This window comes from Sycon ciliatum, chromosome 7, assembly GCF_964019385.1.
Source record: "Sycon ciliatum chromosome 7, ocSycCili1.1, whole genome shotgun sequence".
Classification (NCBI taxonomy): Eukaryota; Metazoa; Porifera; class Calcarea; order Leucosolenida; family Sycettidae; genus Sycon; species Sycon ciliatum.
In genome coordinates, this window is record NC_088649.1 from 24,885,560 (window position 1) to 24,892,071 (window position 6,512).

Below are 6,512 nucleotides of genomic sequence, written 5' to 3' on the forward strand. Positions count from 1 at the left end.
GTTCGTTAAGCTGAAGAATATTCGACTAGTAGGTTTTGACATTCGTTTCACCACTACAAAATGGTGCAGATTCGATCAAAAATATGTGAGGTACAGCTTGTTAAAGTCATCGACGGATAGTCGTCGATTTTTGACTGGCTGGTCGAATAAAGGGTAAGGAATTCTTCCAGGAAGTGATGTATATCTTATCCAAGTTCTACTTCGTTCTCCCAGGGATTTGAGGAATAATCAACTTGTTCACCTACCTGCCGGGATTTTCGACGCCACAACCAGATTAACTAAGCTGTAAGTCATGGTGTGCATGTGACGGAAAAACATTTTTCCGTAGTTCCTTCGTTTTGAGATTTGCAAAATGGGATTTCGAGATTTTGCATCTCGTTTATTGACCTGAATATTACTTTTATTTCACTTGAACAATTTCGCAACCTCTCTCTCTCTCCCTCCCTCTCTCTCGATCTGTCTTTCTGTATCTCTCCCCCTCTCTCTCTGTCTCTGTCTCTGTCTCTCTCTCTGTCTCTCTCTCTCTCTCTCTCTCTCTCTCTCTCTCTCTCTCTCTCTCTCTCTCTCTCTCTCTCTCTCTCTCTATCTATCTCTCTTTCTGTCTCTCTGTCTCTCTTTCTCTCTCTCTCTCTCTCTCTCTCTCTCTCTTTCTCTCTCTCTCTCTCTCTCTCTCTCTCTCTCTCTCTCTCTCTCTCTCTCTCTCTCTCTCTATCTCTCTGTCTATATCTATCTCTCCTATCTCTCTTTCTCTCTATATATATATCTATCTTTCCCAATCTCTATCTATCTCTCTCTCTCTCGCTCTCTCCCTCTCTCTCGCGTTCTCTCTCTCCCTCGTTCTCCCACTCTCTCTCTCTCTCTCTCTCTCTCTCTCTCTCTCTCTCTCCCCCCCCCCCCCCGCTCTCTCTTCCCAACCCACTCTTGGTGCTTCTAGGTGGCCATGAAGTCGAGACCCTAGATCGGCGGAGCTCCCTAAACCTCACGACCACTGCCACGATTCAGGTTGTGCGTGATTCACCCAGCTGCATCTCATGCATGGCATTGAAGTTTTTTATTTTATTTTTCACAACAAATAACTCCAAAGCACGAAAAAGGCCAAAAACTAAACCAAGAACATGTGCAATAACATGTTATTTAGAGAGTCAGGACAAGTGAATAATTAGTCAGTCCATTGTTCATGATGGTCTCCGATGGTGACGTCGGCAAGCGAGCCTCCGCCACTGCCAAAGCAGCGTGGGCCTCGCAGGAGGGTGCAAATTTCAAACTAAAGCGAACGCACATGATACAGGATTTTAGAAGGCTGAAGGAAATCCTGCATCTAACAAATGCCATAACATGAGAGTAGTGCTCACCCCCCTTCTCAGTTAACAGATGAGCAATGCATTTATACAGTGCTGTTGATGCTTGTTGTGAACCCTCTGGTTCTCTAAAGTGTCAGGAACGAACGACCCCACACGGCACGAGGACAACTATTTATTCTCAACAATATCTTTCACTTCCATCGACTAATAACAATGAACAATGAATGGAACAACTGAATGAACTGAACAAACTGAATAACTAACACTAAAACCACCAGGAAGTTATAGCGTGAAAATGACAGCGTATAATATGAGAAAAGGATACACATACAACATACAACTACAGCGCACACAGCAAACCGCACATAGCGCATGTAGCGTATACTACGTCGTAAACATCAGCGGTACGGCGGAGTCGGGATACAGCTGCATTGGAACGAACACAATGTCACAAGCGAGAAGGCCTTTCACTCTCGAGAACTTGTGGTTTCACAACATTCTCCCCACCAAAGGGCTTCTCACCGCCGTACAACAACCCACAAGTCAAACGATTTGGGGCTTACTACGCGTCATCTGCTGCTGCGGTGGTGGCCATGGTAGAATATCACTAATGCCCACCAATTCAGAAAACTCGACATCGCGAAGCTTGCCGCTGTGGACTGTCGCACACGACACTGTCACCGATCCACTTCGACATGGGGCAGACGCTGGACCAGACAACACACAACCGATAATGTCATAAAGCTCGACGATGTGGGCTGTCACCCACGACCCGGTCACCGGTGCACTGCTTCGACCCGGGGCGGGCGCGGAATCCGAGGACACACATCGGATCTCTGTGTTCCACACAGTTTCGCCGCTTACTTCTTCCGTGCTAACCAGTAGTATCGCCCTTCTCATTTTCTCGGCTACTACGCCTTGCGTTTCTAAGTCTTGCGCCTCTAACTCTTGCGCCTCCAACTCTTGCGCCTCCAACTCTTGCGCCTCCAACTCATGCGCCTCCAACTCTTGCGCCTCCAACTCTTGCGCCTCCAACTCTTGCGCCTCCAACTCTTGCGCCTCCAACTCTTGCGCCTCCAACTCTTGCGCCTCCAACTCTTGCGCCTCCAACTCTTGCGCCTCCAACTCTTGCGCCTCCAACTCGTTCGGCCGAGACTCCAGCTGCTTCTGAGCGTCTCCGACCGATGTCGCCATGCACTGTACCGACCCAGTGGGCCTCGGATCTGATCCTCCCACTGGCTTCGAATACTCTTCTGACCGCTGCTTGTCTGTAAGCAAAGTCTTACACGCCTTGTCCGGCGTCCTTCTGGGCGAGGCAAGCAAATCTCGCTTTGCTTCCTCATAATATGTACTGACGGCGATGCGCTCGTCCGACTTCTTGAGCTTTTCGTTAAACTCTGTGCGGAGCGCACCCTCTTGCCGTCTAGCACTGTGCTCTTCAAACTCCTCGCGCTGTCGGAGCCTCTTCTCCACGTATTCTCTCAACCTATCGCCTTCAAATCCATACCGAATTCCGTTGGCGATAAAGCTGGCTTCAATGATCCATAGTTCCTGTGCCATGCTCGCTTCGCATCCTGGCGTGGTCGCCAAATGTTGTGAACCCTCTGGTTCTCTAAAGTGTCAGGAACGAACGACCCCACACGGCACGAGGACAACTATTTATTCTCGACAATATCTTTCACTTCCATCGACTAATAACAATGAACAATGAATGGAACAACTGAATGAACTGAACTAACTGAATAACTAACACTAAAACCACCAGGTAGTTATAGCGTGAAAATGACAGCGTATATGAGAAAAGCATACACATACAACATACAACTACAGCGCACACAGCAAACCGCACATAGCACATGTAGCGTATACTACGTCGTAAACATCAGCGGTCTGGCGGAGTCGGGATACAGCTGCATCGGAACGAACACAATGTCACAAGCGAGAAAGCCTTTCACTCTCGAGAACTTGTGGTTTCACAACAATGCTGGACCCATTCCACCACTGGGTGACAAGACCGCCGGAACAAAGGAGGCATTGAAGTGGTCTTTGTAAAAAATATAAGAAATAAAAAACACTAGCCTGTATCCACCGTGCTCCTTTCCAATCGCCGGATGACTTCTCGACTTTTCTGGACCACTTTTAAGCCTAGAACTATCAAAATTCCAACTACTCTAGTATAACCGGAGGCATATTGTGACTCCACCGATCTTAAACACACCTGCTTGGTATTATTTTTGGCAATATATGTTGAAACGGAAGTCCTTGGGGTAAAGGGTACCTTTTAAAAGGAAGAACCAATTACAGGTGCACTATCTTGGGGACAAACAGCTGGCATTGCGCGCAGCGAAAGGGTGACATCTCGTCAGTTTACGGAAAAATAGAAGAGCATTTGCTTGCCATGCTCATCCTGCAAACTTTACATTTCTGTCCATTACTCCGGAAATGGCTGCTGCTTTGCCAATTTGCTGAATTTTCCTCAGCCTGGTTGGTCATTCTTTGACTGCTGTGATAAATACAATCACGAGTGAAAGGAGAAAGTGGTGTCGCGACTCATAGCAAACAGATTATTTCCATACGCCGTCGTGTCCGGGGACCATCTTTGTGATCAATCCTCAAGTAGCAGAGTAGTTCCTGGAAACTATTTATAGGAATTTTACTTGATTATAATTATGGCGTCCATTCCTATCCAGCCGAAGGGCCGTCGACAGATTATTGCAGGTTCAGAGGACGCCTCTTGCTCAAATTTGCGAGACCAATGCCATGAGAATTAATTAATGCCTTGACTCAAAGTAGAGTCTTCTCCAATTTTATGTTTTCCTTCCTGCCTTGTGCATTTGGTTATGACATGGATCATATTCTGGTCAATAAATGCGTATAATGCATCTGCGCCGTCTTCAAAATTGTGAATATCCCGGAAAAGCCCGCGAACTTCCGAAGCAACAACCGATTGTGTGCCTTCGGGCTTGCTTGGCGTAACACATTTTGCACTGTCTACCAACTTAAGCCGTGGCAATTAGTATTCACTCATGTTCATCTGGAGCATATAACTACGTGTCTCTATGTTCCGTCCCTTCTAATTCTCCGCCCACAATGATCCAGTCAATCTCCTCGAATTTATCCCCAAACTCGTGCCCCGATTCAAATGAATTGCTTTCGGCAGCGACACTACTCCTGCCGAGCATGGCTTCCAGCAGACCGACTTAAACTGAAAGGAAGTTCCAAGAATATTATACCTGCGCTGGCACTTCATGTTATTCAATGCTCCAGATGATATATTGAATCATTTTCCACCACTTCGAGCGAAGAAATTTGTCTGCTTCGACAGCATTCAGGATTACGGTGTTGACCATAACTACACGTGATACATGCATATTAGCATTTCCATATGTAAAAATTACCACATGCATGGTTCCCCATCTACTTGCTCCAGAACGTATTCCTCTTTACAATATTCACGTGTGTTTCTGAGCCAAATTCGCCCTCTTATTGATGCCTGTAGCATGTGGAGTCATATGGTGGTCTAGAGAGCACTCCCTGGCATTTCGGAAAAGTACTCAAATTTTGGAGATACAGGCCACGGTCACTAACACTATACAAAATAAATAAAAGTCACAAAATGTGGGGGGATTCTAACTGCCCATATCACAGCAATCCCATTTTGAAATTCACAACTGCATCATATGATGCCTCTGGTAGTTCTAGGGTTAAATAGCCCTGCGATCAACTCAAAGGAAGACCAAAGCCCTTGTGATATCAGGCGACTTCAACTGTAGGCATTCCGACTGGTGTCCCATTGACCAGACGGATATACAGGGTCTGAGTCTTGACTTCCTCTTCTCTCGCTATAATTTGACCCAGCCGGTGACCTTTCCCACCCACCTCCGCACATCTGGACTTGGCAGCTCTCTAGACCTTATCGCGAGCAACACCCCTATCCAACTCAACCACATTCAACATCTACCTCGTCTTGGCGCGCCAGACCATGCCGGCTTCATGGCTGAGTTCTCCTTCTCTACGTCTCCCCCCCCCCCCCCCACTGTAGCCAGTACCTGTCGTAGCTCACCATCTACACAAATATATAATGTTCAGAGTGTTACGGATAGAGAGAGAGAGAGAGAGAGAGAGAGAGAGAGAGAGAGAGAGAGAGAGAGAGAGAGAGAGAGAGAGAGAGAGAGAGAGGAGAGAGAGAGAGAGGGAGTAAGAGAGAGGGAGAGAGAGATAGACAGAAAAACAGATAGACAGACAGAGAGACAGAAAAACAGAGACACAGAGATAGACACAGAGACAGAGACACAGACACAGAGACACAGACACAGAGACACAGAGAGAGAGAGACAGAGAAAGAGACATACAGAGAGAGAGAGAGAGAGAGAGACAGAGAGAGAGAGAGAGACAGAGAGAGAGACAGAGAGAGAGAGAGAGAGAGAGAGAGAGAGAGAGAGAGAGAGAGAGAGAGAGAGAGAGAGAGAGAGAGAGAGAGAGAGAGAGAGAGAGAGAGAGACAGAGACAGAGACAGAGAGAGAGACAGACAGACAGACAGACAGACAGATAGAGAGAGAGAGTTCCAGCTGAAGTGTACACCACTCCACACAGTCCCTGACTATCCCCTGCGATCATTGTAACAGACTGATAAACTGATAGTGAAGAATGATCTTTCAATGAACAAATTAATTAATATAATAGAAGATGCAAGCGCAATAGTGCGAGATAGTAACACGTATAAGGTGAGAACTAACACAAAGGTGAAAACTGTCACACCATTCGACTCCTCCTCCTAGAAGCCAGCAGGCTTCGGTAAAATACACATCTGAAATACAAACTTACAAGTTGCGACTTCGGCGGTGTTAGTCATGAAGTTGATTGCTCCAATGAGGAGCACACGCTTCTTGCCGAACTTGACACTTGACTGACTCAAGACTCTTCGGTGCTTTCTTTCAGGTTTGCCGAGTGGAAGGTGCGACGCGCCCCTCATGTGCTTCGGGTGGCAGTCGTGAGTCAATCAAGTGTCAAGTTTGGCAAGAAGTGTGTGCTGCTCGTTGGAGCAACCATCTTCATGACTATTACCACCACGTACACAATCCAAAGGTGTACCAGCAGGGCTGCAGCGCACATATGAATGTGTGCACGGTATGCGTACTCACGGCTGCAGGGCCAGCGCCTATGGGTCGCTTGACCAACGACCGGAATTCCATGTCCACGGCAGTAGCACGC